This window comes from Ctenopharyngodon idella, chromosome 5, assembly GCF_019924925.1.
Source record: "Ctenopharyngodon idella isolate HZGC_01 chromosome 5, HZGC01, whole genome shotgun sequence".
Taxonomy (NCBI): Eukaryota; Metazoa; Chordata; class Actinopteri; order Cypriniformes; family Xenocyprididae; genus Ctenopharyngodon; species Ctenopharyngodon idella.
In genome coordinates, this window is record NC_067224.1 from 39,791,167 (window position 1) to 39,805,898 (window position 14,732).

Consider the following 14,732-nt stretch of genomic DNA (forward strand, 5'->3'; position numbering starts at 1 on the left):
GCTGGGTTAAAAACAACCCAAGTTGGGTAGAAAATGGACAAACCCAATGTTTTTTGTTTTAACTCAGCTGTTGGGTTAAATGTTTGACCAACTATATGACTGGCTTAAAATGAACCCAAAATAGGTTGGAAATTAAAAATCAGACACATAATTACTAGAGGCAACAATAATAATAATCAAAATGTGAATATTTATTAATACGCAATTTAATAAATGTTATTGTTTAATTATTATTCACTAAACAGTAATAAATGTTCATTAAACTTCAATTACACTTCAATTAAACATCAATTAAGGTAATTTTCAACATACTTTAGGTTCATTTTAAGCAAGCAAAACAGTAATTTTTTATCAATAGTTGAGTTAAAACTACCTGACAGGTTGGGCAAACATTTAACCCAACAGCTGGGTCAAAACAACCCAATCACTGGGTTTGTCAATTTTCAACTTGGGTTGTTTTTTAGAGTGCATTTTTACACACGCACACACACAAATAGGTTTTATACTGTGCAGTATGCAGGACACAGTATGCTAGAATTCCATGCAACTGGTGTGTTTGGTTAAAAAAGGGAAAGGGAGGGTGAGTTGAAAATATGGGTGCGTGGTCTTAAAGTGGGGGGCGGGGTTTGGCCCAACTACACTGAGGCTACTGTGTGTAAGACTGTGAATAATCCCCTCCCCTCTCTCTCTCTCTCTCTTTCTCTCTCTCACTGGGCAGTGAGTGTGAAGCTGTGATTGAGGCTGCTGTGGGGTGTGCAGTTTCTCACATTCTGTAGAGGACACACACATACACACACACACTCAAGAGTGTGTTGAGCAGACAGCTGAGGGATTCACTCGCTCCCTGGAGTTGCGCACACGGAAGATGGATCTCTTGAGGACTTGCTTGCATTGGGTCTGTGTGCTGGTCATTGGACTTCTGGGACTCGTGGAGGAGAACTTGGGTGAGTGTCAACCTTCAGAACATTTACTGACTGTGTGTTTCCAATGCAGGATTTGTAATGCAGCTGGTCTCTGCTCTACAGATCGCCAAACACACATACTCAGATGGTGCTCTTTTATAGTTCAGGATATTTTAATTGAGTTCTCAGTTGTTTCATCTAAGTATTAAGATGTTCTCCTAAAATTCCTTAGGAGAAATAAAAATAGATGAGTCAATAGCTGACAAAACAGTGAGAGTATAGAGCTATAAAATGAATATGGATAGCAGATCATTTGTTCTTGGGAAATACTTGTTGATTGCAGACTTTGGTATCTTGGCATAATTGAGCTCATTATTAAGATCTTTTTTGGGACTTTATAGGAGACACATGAAATTACTGGGGTATTTTTCTTTGGAGAAGTTTAAGTATCGATCATTGACGTGTCCCCCTTAATGTCTATGATGGTTACAGCCCTGTCTAGGAGAAATGATTGAGATTAAAGAGATATCTGTGATATCTGTGATTTTTCTTTACTATGAAGCATGCTTTAATTCTTTGTTAGTATGTATATGTGTTTATGGTGCTCTGTATTCTGGACTTTACCATCAGGCTTATACAAACCTCATAGTGATGGTGTGCCAAATGGTCAGCCAGGTGTTGCTGTGTGTGTTCTTCGTTTCGTAATGTGGTATCAGCCTCTCAGCTGCCCAACACTTGTTTTACACACAGTTGGAGGTCCGGCTTTGAAATCACTCAGTGTTTAATTTATACAACAGACTTTCTTTCTCTCACACACTTGTTTTTTTTTTTTTTTTGTGTGTGTTTTCTAGACTGACCTTTTGTTTTGTTATATTAATAACCAATAACTGCCTTCCAGAAATAGGTTTAATTAATTGCATATTGAAGGAATCTAATTTTGTATTTGCTGTAAATAAATGTTATTTAGCTGTTGGTCCTTTGAAACCAGACATTTGGCAAACGTTGCCTCAAAAAGTATTTGGACACTGAAGTCACACTTAAAACTGTCTGAATGTCATTCCATTAGATTTGGTCAAATGCCGCAGGTTCCTTTACTTCACTCACTAACACTAACTCTTCACTTTTCTTCATTTTTTACTCAATGTCTTCTACTTTTTTAGTGGATGTATGAAGTCAGTTCTCCTCAAGTTCACACAGTTGTCATTTTTATCTTCATTTTGAGCAGTGAATCTTTTGTTTAATGGTTTCAAATCTAACAAACAACTTCATGAGATGTTGTAGATTGTGACATTTATTTAATGATATTTTTAATTTGTTAATATAATATTTATTTAATAAATTAAATAATGTAAATATAAATATTAATAATATAATCAATAATATAATGTAATGTAAATATTTAATAAAATATAATATTGGTATTTAAATTATAATTTATTGATATTTATAATATAAATTAAATCATTAAATTAAATATAGAATTTTATAACTTTACTTTTATATTATAGGGGACCTATAATGCCCCTATTACAATATAAGTAATATAAGTCTCTGGTGTCTCCAGAATGTGTCTGTGAAGTTTCAGCTCAAAATACCCCACAGATCATTTATTATAGCTTGTCAAATTTGCCACTATTTGGGTGTGAGCAAAAACACACCGTTTTTGTGTGTGTCCCTTTAAATGCAAATGAGCTGCTGCTCCCGGACCCCTTTCCAGAAGAGGTCGGAGCTTTAACAGCTCGTGCTTCGGTTGCTCAACAACAACAAAGCTGGAGAATCTCACACAGCCAAAATGAGGATTGTCAGTAACGGTGCTCAGCCTTACATTGTTCAAACCGGAGTCGACACTGATGGAGAGACTCAGGAAGAAGTTACAACTTTTAGAATGAAACTGGACGTTTCTGAATGGTTAGTGGATAAATTTAAGTGGTTGCTGTTTCAACTCATTGACTAGCATGTGCCGTCATGTTAATCTTTTGTGCAAATCCAGCATTGAATTGACCCTTGTTTGTGAAGCAGTCCGGTGTAAAATGACAGGCATGACAACAACACTCTACTACAACAACTCTTCCTCTTCTCTAAAGCAGCCCAACATGGCCTTACCCCCTTTGTTGCGTGTTCTTGGAGGCAGGGTTTATGTAAATTTTAGGGTTAGTGATGTCACCAACCCGGGAAGAAGCTCATTGTAGTCCCTACCATTTGTTGTAGTCCTTAAAAAGCAATTTCTGTAAAAGAAAATATCTCCCTTTGCATTGAACTTTGAGCATCATAACTTTGCAGATGTTGTTTATGCTCAAACAGCAACATTACACGCTAACTAAAGTTAAAAAAGTGAAATCATAATCAAGGACCCCTTTAAATTATATTACATTTTTGATGATTAAATTATACATATTATTTAAACATAAATATTTATAATTTAATTCTATTTATCTAATGCAGTGTCTTTTAGCCATTTATAAGTGTGATTTAAGTGTCCAAATTCTCCTTGGAGCCACTGTATTTTAGTAACATTTTAACGTATTAAATCTAAGCTAGTGAAGGAAATTGACTTGACTGCTCTTATTCTTTTTGCTTTAGCCCGTGTGTACACTCATATTCACCTCTCTCTGCCTCTTTCTCCTCCTGAGCGGTAAAGAGAGAGTGAATGTTTCATCAAGAGCCATTTCCATCATTTCCCATCCCATAATAACCTTCAGACACGGTCCAGACCTGTCTCCCAACACCCAGATGCACAATGAACTCATCCGCTGTCCACCGAGTTCAGCGGAGCCTGCGATGTCTCTGTCAGAGTTTATTTACAGTCCACAGCATCTCACCCTCTCCATCACTCCCACTGCCGCCACACAAACTCACGCATGTCGACCGGAGTGTCTGTCTATGCTGACTACATCCAGTCTGCCCTGTTGACAAGGCCATCGTATTTTTGTGTGTGTTTGGATACAGGTCTGCCGCTTGTGGAATATATAAACTACTAGGGTTGCACGAATAATTGAATAAAACCAAAATCACAATATATGCGATTATCAAATGTGTTTGAAGTTATAATACAGCGATAATAGTAACCATAATAATAATTATAATAACATTTCTTGTGAGAAACACAGAAAGTCTAAAGTTTCAGGTGAGAAAATAATAAAGGCCAAAACCTTTCGGTCTTGAGGTTGTGTGATTATCTTCTCTGGACGTCTTCAGTCCTCAGTCGCACCTCTCTGAATCTCTCACTTCCTGTTTGGCTTGGCAAGAGGGCATGTCTCGCATCCCAGAGGAAAAACTCTCTCACCTTTACTGCCCTGCCTGTCATCAGCGTTCTCATCACCTTCTCACCTCTTTTCCTGGGAGGTTTTGAGGTCTGTTCTCTGGCTCTGATTGATAATGACCGTTATAGGTTTGTCTTTTTACTGTCAGCGACCACCTGTTAGATAAATGAAGTGATTTAGATTTAGTTTTACAGCATAGTCACTCTTGAAAGTTAATGTTCTGGTTTAAGTTGCTCACGGAGACTATATCATGGGCCGTCCAGCTGCAGTTGGTTTGCTGGCTGGAGTCCAGAAGATTGTGACAGACAGCCGGCAGATGCAGCTCCACACTGGATCTCTGATGTGTGGGAAAGACAGGAGTGTTGAAGACAGAAATTAAAGAAAACAAAAGCGTGTTTGAAACGGTACAATACCGAGAAACTGAGATTTGCTTGCATGTAATTTTGTTAGTCACGTATTCTGATGCCAAGTGGGAACACAGTACAGAGTGTATAAAGTCATACTCAAACATAGTGCAAAGGCCGGGACACACCAAGCTGACTTAAAAGAACCAGCGGCGACGAAAACTGACTGTGTTGTCGCATTACATTACACATTACAAGCACAAACTCCTGTACATACTTGATGTATGTGTTTTATCACTTTGTTTTCATGCTTTTTAATTAACCCTTGTCTAAGCTCCACCCCCCTTGGTTACTGTTGCTAACACAGACAAGCTTTACAGGACGTTCCATATGAATAAACTGGAGGTTTCTGTGAAAGGGATGATTCTTTCAGTAAAATGTTCTCATAAAGTGGCCAAAAATGATTAGATATTATTCTAACTTGGGCTGGAATGTATTATGACATTGAAGAGCATTTTTCTCTGCTTTTCTCTACTAAAATTGTTAAATTGAACAGTAACAGAGACTGAGAATCAATGGAGGTGAATGCTGCTTTCATCCTTTCTGAGTTCCTTGTATCACTGTTATTATTGACTTTTTACTCTTTTTGGATAGTTTCTGTAAAATTATGTTTAAAACTATCAAGCCAGACCTTGGAGTGTCAGCATAGATTATAATATTTTATTAAGATTTATTAAAATATGAACCTTACAAATCCAGCAAGTTTGGGGACAGTATGATTTTTAATTGTTTTTAAAAATTCTATTGCTTACCAACGCCTCACGTCGACTGTGCTTTGGCCAAAAAGCTGCGCTTGAACACACCAAAAGGACTACAGGTGACTGTCAGCTAGCATGTGTGTAGGAAATAACTGTCTCTATTAGCAGGTATCAATAGTCTATATTCGTCATTCAAAAAGGGAAACTGAAACTAGGACTGCAGATATACAAACCATAAACAAAGCAGCGCTCGCTTACCATTTTGAACATCACTCGTGCTGATCACTTTCTTCATTCCACTCGGCTCATGTTATTATGAAAATATTTGTGCATTGGAATGCTCAAGTAAGATGTAAAATTAGAAAAGCCTTCAGTCTGTGCCATCTTGACTTCTTTGTTCGCTTCCTTCACTCTTGTGCACTGACTCATTCGCTAAGGTGAACAGTCAATCAGAGATTGCCGATGCTGACGGACGCCAATTCAACATGCTTAATTGGCCAAAATACCCCTAACAATATCCAGCTAGTGCCGGCCAACGTAGACGTGAATGCTTGGCTGTCACATTACAAGCACAAACTCCTGTACATACTTGATGTATGTGTTTTATAACTTTGTTTTCATGCTTTTTAATTAACCCTTGTCTAAGCTCCACCCCCCTTGGTTACTGTTGCTAACACAGACAAGCTTTACAGGACGTTCCATATGAATAAACTGGAGGTTTCTGTGAAAGGGATGATTCTTTCAGTAAAATGTTCTCATAAAGTGGCCAAAAATGATTATTCTAACTTGGGCTGGAATGTATTATGACATTGAAGAGCATTTTTTCTCTGCTTTTCTCTACTAAAATTGTTAAATTGAACAGTAACATGATTAAAACTGCAGAGACTGAGAATCAATGGAGGTGAATGCTGCTTTCATCCTTTCTGAGTTCCTTGTATCACTGTTATTATTGACTTTTTACTCTTTTTGGATAGTTTCTGTAAAATTATGTTTAAAACTATCAAGCCAGACCTTGGAGTGTCAGCATAGATTATAATATTTTATTAAGATTTATTAAAATATGAACCTTACAGATCCAGCAAGTTTGGGGACAGTATGATTTTTAATTGTTTTTAAAAATTCTATTGCTTACCAAGACTGCATTTATTTTATCAACAATACAGTAAAAACAGTAATATGTGAAATATCATTACAATTTAAAATAGCTGTTTGTCTATTTGAATATTTTTTCAAATGTAATTTATTCCTGTGTTTTCAGCATCGTTACTCCAGTCTTCAGTGTCACATGATCCTTCAGAAATCATTTTAATATGCTGATTTGATGCCCTTTTTAAATCAATTTAATGCATCATTGCTAAAACAAAACTTACTGACCCCATACTTTTGAACCAAAGTGTATATTTTGCAGAAACCTCAAAATGAGGAATAATGAAGACAGCGACGATTTTGAATGCTGCTCAGGTTTGTCTGTATATGTGAGTCAGTCTGGAGCCTGAACTTTCTTGATTTATTAATGGCTTTTTAATGATAGTGAACAGTGGTACTGCAAAGAGTAACACTCAGAAACAGCACTCTGTGAGTAGTCAGCCTGGAGCCTGTGCTGTAATGTATTATTAATGGAGGTTAATGATGAGGAGCAACACTCATGGTCACATTCAAACCTCTGGGCATTTCTTGTCTTATTGGAGATTTTTGTACTCTACAATGTATAATCATTTAAATCTATTTATCTTAAAGATATGTGACATCCTTCCCTGTAAGCTCTTCCGGTAATCACAGATGACTGTGGCCCTGTTTACACCTGGTGTTAAGATGCATTTTGGTTGATCGGATCACGAGTGGATGATGCTAAATACAGGAGTAAACAAGGTGTAAAGCATATTAAATTTGTCCACTTTTGACCACAGAGGTTGTCGACCGGATTGCTTTGGTAGTGTAGAAGCTCACGTGGTCGTGTTCGAACAGCCACAAAAGATGCCTACTCTCCACCTACTGACCTAATGCGTGAACATTATGAGAAGCGCGCTAGCCAGACGGGATTTAAACTTTGTTGACTGAAGACCCAAATTTAGTTTGAAGACGAAAAACGTATCAAGCACAATGTTCTCTCACCTTTGCTGATTTCTAACACACACTCACAGTGTTTGGTCTTGTGGCTGTCAGAGCAGAAATGAAAGCTGCCTCTCTGTGTGTTTTTCCGTCATCACCAAAGTGGACAAAAGTGGACGGATTAAAACACCAGGTGTAAACGGGAATGTGTCTCCCTTGTCTACTTGTGATCCGATCAAACAAAACACATCTTAATACCAGGTGGAAACAGGGCTTGTGATTGGTCCAGCCTGACCAGCGGTGAGAAAAGTAATAGGTAACATGACAACAGCTGTTTTGCAGTCATTTTCCAATTTAGGAGATGCTATATTAAAAATATATACATTTGATGAAATATATAAAACATAAAACATGTATTTAAAATTCAAATCAAATTATTATTTGGGGTCATCGTACCTGAACAATTAGACCATTCTATTATTATTAACAATTATGACAATTGGTCCATTCTTTAGCTTTATAGTATTTCAGGGATTCACAAACTTTTTTGTCAGCTAAACACCTTTAACATAAAAAAATTACCCGAAGTACCCACTGAGATTTGAATTTAATATTTCAATAATTTAACAACACATTTGCATGTTCGCAGTTCTCTGATGTTGATTAATGGTCACATGACATTGAGGCACTGACAAAATGCGACTGCAAAATGCGACTGCAAGGCATGAAGATAATAAGATGTTATAAATGTTAAGATCATGGTTTTATTTAATTTTATGTGTAAATTTATTTGTATTAAAATATTGTTATATTTATTTATTTTAATTTTACATTTTTAAGATTTAATTAATTGTTAGCTTTTCATCAACTCACAAACCCCAGTTTGGGAAACTCTGTTCTGTTTCACCCTTACCCAAATGCATCATGGGAAGGCAGCAGCTGGATTTGGTATTTGAAGGTGTTGTGTGTCAGTTCATCTTAATGCCTTTATCTTCTGTCCTTTATAATCTGCTCTTTCTTTCATCTATCTTTAGTATTGACCCCGTCCATGGACACACCTGTTCCCACCTTTCATTTCTTGCCTGATACGTAGGCTGAACGTTCCAGCGCCCCACCTGGACGGCCAGCTGAGGGTTTATGTGCCTTCTTTTATTTCAGTTTGTGCTGAAAGGATCTGATGCAGTAATCATGAACAGATTTCACAACAGAAAGTGAGAAGTGTGAAATGGCTTTTTTCTTATGTTGAAATATTCGCTGATAAAACTGAAATTTTGGGCAGGACATATCGAAAGGCTTACCTACTTTTTTTTCTAAATATCCAAAAACTTTGGTTTATATCATAGCTGTCAGCCATGACTTGCTACTTATTGACTGGTGGTATGCCTATTATTGCAAGATGAGTTATCAATATTTTTGTAGTCTTGGCAGACTGCACATTTTCTTTTCTTGTATTGGAGACTGTATATTTTAAACAGGACTCTGCCAAGTTAATTTGAAAAGTCACTTCTTATTATTGTACAGCTGGAAAGTAATTGTTAGATTGCCAGGTTACTAGTTACTCTGGTTGCTTGTTAGTTTGCTTAACATGAAACAGCTCTTCAGCTAGCTGCACCCATAGCACCTGGCTATTAACCATCAAATAGGTATGTTTACATGTCAGGGACTATTTTTTCCAGTGGAAAGATGACAGTTTAAAGAAATTAATGTTTTGGTATAAATGTATGCCCTTATAGTATTAATTCACTTTAAAATGAAAATTACCCAAAGATTTACTCACCCTAAAGCCATCCTAGGTGTATATGACTTTCTTCTTTCTGATGAACACAATCTGAGAAATATTAATAAATATCCTGACGCATCCGAGCTTTATAATGGCAGTAAACGGGACCAACGACAGTTAAGCTTAAGAAGGTGCATCCATCCATCATACACATACTCCACACGGCTCCGGGGGGTTAATAAAGGCCTTCTGAAGCAAAGCGATGTGTTTGTGTAAGAAAAATATCCATATTTAACGAGTTGTAAAGTAAAATATCTAGCTTCTGCCAGACCGCCTTCCGTATTCAACTTAGGGAAAAAGTGTAACTGACGTCACGTCAATTAACCTTTTTCCATAAGTTAAATACAGAAGACGTAGGACGTAGTGTACGCATTTTGAACTGCGAAAGGCATCACACTAAGTTGAATAAGGAGGGCGGTTTGGCGGAAGCTAGATATTTTACTTTATAACTTGTTAAATATGGATATTTTTCTTAAACAAATGCATCTCTTCGCTTCAGAAGGCCTTTATTAACCCCCTGTAGCCGTGTGGAGTACGTTTATGATGGATGGATGTATGCACTTTCGTCAGCTTCATTCTCGTTGATATCGCTCACTGCCATTATAAAGCTTGGATGCATCAGGATATTTATTAATATGTAACTCTGATTGTGTTCATCAGAAAGAAGAAAGTCATATACCTAGGATGGCTTGAGGGTGAGTAAAGCTTGGGGTAATTTTTATTTTAAAGTGAACTAATCCTAATTTTATTATGTATTAGCCATCATATCAAATGAATATGGTTAAAGTGCTTGCGCTCACTCTGTCATGACCCATGCCTAAAGGTGCGGTCACATTAGCAAAATTTCAGTGAAAAAAATCTCTATTTTATATTGTAAATAGTGTAACAATGCATGAAGAACAGCTCACAGAGAAGTCACGTTCAAACTAAACAGCTTTTTCTGTTTGGAACGCTGCGAAAATGAACCCGTTGCGAAATGTGTGAGGGGAAAACTTTCACCCTCGTGCAAAATTCCCGATCACGTGGATTCCACTTAAAATGACTGGATTTTGCCTGTAAAAAATTTGCCAAACAACAGTACATGTGACTGCAAGACATTCAAGAACAGGTCCTGTGTGTACGCCCACTAATGCTTAGTCTGGTAGTGAAAGACGCATTAGTAAAGTTTAAGTAGAAACCCTTCTTTCTCTTTCTGTTTCCTTTTGTTTTTGCTCTCAGTTTTCGCTATCGGCCAGAGGGTCTTTCTTGTTTCACTCATGTCATTGAAATGGAAGTTTGAGTTTTCCTTCTGCTGTTTATTTGAAAGTGCTGTGTTTATTTTATATTTCATAGAGTGTGGCGGCTGTGGTGTGTGTGTGTGTGTGTGTGTGTGTGTGTGTGTGTATCCGTGTAAAGGGTCGCTGGAATGTTCAGGGTCAGGTGATTGAGTTTCAGGATGACCTTGTAAATTACATCTCGGCATAAACATACACACAAGGCAACGGTTTGCACATGAACCTTCTGCGCAGTCATCCCTCATGCTCACGGTGTGTTAATAGCAGCGTTCAGTGGGTGTTTGCTGGCTTAATATGGTGTCTGTGGGTGTTTATACGAAGTGCTGTTAGCAACCTCTGTTGACTGTGTGTGAGTGTCAGATAAAGGCAGTTGCAGTCTCATCACCCTACAGCAACCTTATGTCATCTCAAGATGTTTAATCGCTTCTAGTAAATTGAAATCAAGGTTATCAATGTCACACCAGCTAATTAACATGATAGAACAGTCTGTTTTTACCAAGAGTCAAAATCACTTGGAACTCCAGACGCCGTTTCATTCCAGATATGAGTGGAATTTTCTTTATTTACATAACAGACAGTTGCTGAACTCGCTCAGGAGCCATGGAAACAGACGGGTCTGAATCCAGGGGCACGTTTCAGACATCACCGAACAAGAGACACGGTCAGCCTGTTATGACTGCAGATGTATATTACATATATGTTCTAGTTAGGAAATGTGTTTATACCAATACCGTTACAATGGAAGGCTGTCTGTGCAAAGTAATAGAGTCTTTCAACTCTCTGTTTTCTTTTGCTTTGCTTCTGCAGGATTACCAAAAGGGATGTGGATGTTCCGTTAAATATTTTCGATAACACATAATCAAAGGTTCAAATCAAAAGTAGTCAGCTTTTCAGCTCCAAACCCACACACACACTCACACTCACATGATGGGTTTTCATGTTTCATGGGGACTTTCCATAGGCATAATGATTTTTATACTGTACAAATTCCTAAACCTTCCCATCACAGAAAACTTTGTATGTTTTATAAGCTGTTTTCCTCATGGGGACCATAAAATATCCCCACAAGGATAACTTTTTAGACAACCTCACAGCTCAAGTAACTTATTTTATTTTATTTTATTTTTTTATTTTATTTTATCTTTTATTTTATTTTTATTTTATTTTATTTTATTATTTCATTTAATTTCATTTTATTTTATTTTATTATTTTATTTTATTTTCACTGAAAACTTTCTGCATTTTTTTTTATTTTCAAAAAACATTGTATGTTTTATAAGCTGTTTTCCTCATGGGGAGCATAAAATATCCCCACAAGGATAACTTTTTTTAGACAACCTCACAGCTCAAATAACTTTTTATTTTATTTTATTTTATTTTATTTTATTTTATTTTATTTTATTTTATTATTTTATTTTATTTTATTTTATTTTATTTTATTTTATTACAAAAGATTTAATGTTGATGCTTTATTAATAATAATAATTAGGATGCACCGATGTATTGCATTAGTAAAGCATAAGTTAAGTTCCTCGAGCTTAAAGTGTGGTCCCAGCTTATAATTTAAAGTTTTTTCCAAAAGAATTCATTCAAGTGCTGGAGCAAAAATACGTCTTTGCATTTCTGCCTTTAAACCCTCTGACCTGCTTGTCTGCTATTCTTCCATTGTAAGTGCATCACTGCAGGCACGTTTCCCATTTGCTTTTACAAACTGAGGGATGAGTTGGCAATATTGTCTGTGGTAATTAACAGCATTCCCCAGATGCAGCATATAGACATTAGGCTCCTTTAAATCTTCATAATAGATTCACACACATAGACAAGACAGTGAATGTGGAGCAGGAAGCAGATTTCCGGAGCAGTCGGGCTTCTCTGACAGATTCGCAGTGATTATTTGGCTGTGTGAAGGAATGAAAAGTGTCTCTTTGTGTGAAAATCTGTCCTCAGGGGTTTTATTCAACCATCAGACTGACAGAGAGAGAAAAGGAGATTTTGATTGAGTTCAGGCCCATTCAGACGGCCGGTCTTGCTTGACAAAGCCCAGCAGATAAAGACACAGTTGTAGCTCTCTTTTGTCGGTTCTTAATCTATTATCCTGTCTTATCTTTTCTTCTGCTCATTGCAGTTTCACTGCACTTTCTTGCATCTGTTGTATTGATCTTTTTCTTTTCACCCGTGTACACTCATTATCTCCAGACCCCTGCGGGTTTGATGGATAGCTCTAGGTTTTGATTGACAGGTGTATAAGGCTCGACTGTGGCATACTGATGTGGTTGGATTTTGGTTTGGGTTAAAGGTCATACCTCTTTCTGGTGGAGCGTATGTGTGGATATGTTATTTCAAACACACAAATTCACATGTGCGCCTTGCTGTGTAATTGGGGACACCCTGTTGACTTCTATTGTTATTTAATTCAGCTAATTATAATAACTATAGAATGTCCTAAAATACATCTAATCCCAAAATACGAAAACCTTTTCATTTTTAGATGTCAATCAAGACATTTGAGTCTCTGTGAATCAAACCATTTTACTTGCTTTTTGTAAATTTAAATTTCATTTCATATTTTATTTTATTTTGACTTGTAATTATTAAAATCTTCTACTAATATCTTATTCTTCTAAGTGCATTTGTAGATGGGATAAAGACACAGTCTCTTCATAAAGCATTTTACTTGTTTTTTAAGATTAAAAAAGTAGCTTTTTTGAACACAATATATTGTATTTAGGATATATTTAGAAACATGTTAGGATATATATATATATATATATTTTTTTTTAAGGTAAAATAACAAAACATTAACAAAATTTTGATTCTATGCAGTTTCATTATGTATTAAGCATAAACAACAACTAAACTATTTTTTATAATAAAAACAAATTAATTATAAATTATAATAAAACCATTATTTCTTTTTGTTAAAATGTTAATTTTATAATTAATAGTTCTTTTATAACTTTCAGAATTTTTATATTTATATATTATGTTTTTCTGTTGGCATACAGAACATTTCTTGCGTTTGTGAAGCGAAACACAAAGACTCATGGTATTATTCAGTCAAAACATACATTTAGCTGAACACAATGGAATATGGAATATATTTAATATTTTTCTTTTACCATTACATTATCTGTAACCATATCTAACCATGTATGAATACATATTTGTCATTTTAACTGAACTTTGGACTGGTGGTAGTGCTTAAGATATGGCTGGTCATTCAGTGTTTCTGTAAAAAAAAGAGAGAGATAAAAGTAATAGATAATAGTAATTATTATTAAAAGATAATAACACTACTACTAATTCTACTACTAATAACAATATACAATATACTAAGGATTGATGAGCTGCTGGGTTCATGAATATTAATCACGTTGTCAGCATTTGCTTAAACTGATTTGCTGAAATCAAAACGGGGACGGTAATAGATGAGCGGCAGCCAAATGAGATTGCCGTTTGCACATTAGTTTGTTTTTAAAAGCTGAATAATTCCAAATGAACTCAACAAAGGTTATACAACAAAGAATGGCGTTTACATATAGCGTGTCGATTCTGCAGGGTATGTAAGTCTCTCTCTCTCTCTCTCTCTCTCTCTCTCTCTCTCTCTCTCTCTCTCTCTCTCTCTCTCTCTCTCTCTCTCTCTCTCTCTCTCTCTCTCTCTCTCTCTCTCTCTCTCTCTCTCTCTCTCTCTCTCTCTCTCTCTCTCTCTCTCTCTCTCTCTCTGCATGTGTGTGAGAAACACAGCACTCTCAGTAAAGCAGAAGCGAGTCATGCGCCTTAACGCTAGAGTTTATGGTACGTCAAATACAGGTACGCTGCGCATCCATTGAGCTTAACTGAGCTGATCGCTTGACGAAGAGTGAAACTCTCAATTGCTCAGAGTGTTCATCGAGTAAAAATATATCTATGCTAAACTTCTAAAATCTAAGCTAAGAGTATAATCTAAGAATTTTTTAGCCAATGGCTAATGATAGACATTATTTAGTCTCCCAGAATGAAGATTTAGTCGCATACGCAAGTGATTTACTTGCTTTGTAGAGGGTTGGTCTATGTGACTCTTCATGCCTTTAATATAATAACGTTTCTAATATTGTGTTTTTCTGAGTATAATCGGTATAAATGTACTGTTTGTTCAGAACAGATTAGTTTCAGTAGGGCTTGCACGACTACTCATTTTTACTAATTGACTACTCATCCAGAAAAGTAGTCAAATAGTTGGCGAGTCGGTGTTTACATTATGTAAATGACTCCCCACACAGCTCTGACAGCCAGATGGAGAGTGACGCGGGTGAGAAACCAAGTATCACGTATCTTCACTGCCGGATTCATGCCGCTTACGTTGTTATGAACAGAGCCAAAAACAAC

General features: G+C 36.4%; 1 protein-coding gene across 3 annotated transcripts in view; it reads left to right on the forward strand.

Moving 5' to 3' along the window:
* Positions 1 to 14,732, forward strand: part of bmpr1ba (bone morphogenetic protein receptor, type IBa) — a 57,503-nt gene that overhangs the window by 25,954 nt on the left and 16,817 nt on the right. For all 3 annotated transcript variants that reach the window (XR_007930255.1, XM_051894017.1, XM_051894015.1), the window contains one exon: positions 719 to 944. The gene's annotated coding sequence lies outside the window, so the exon portion shown is untranslated. The remainder of the gene's footprint in view (positions 1 to 718; positions 945 to 14,732) is intronic.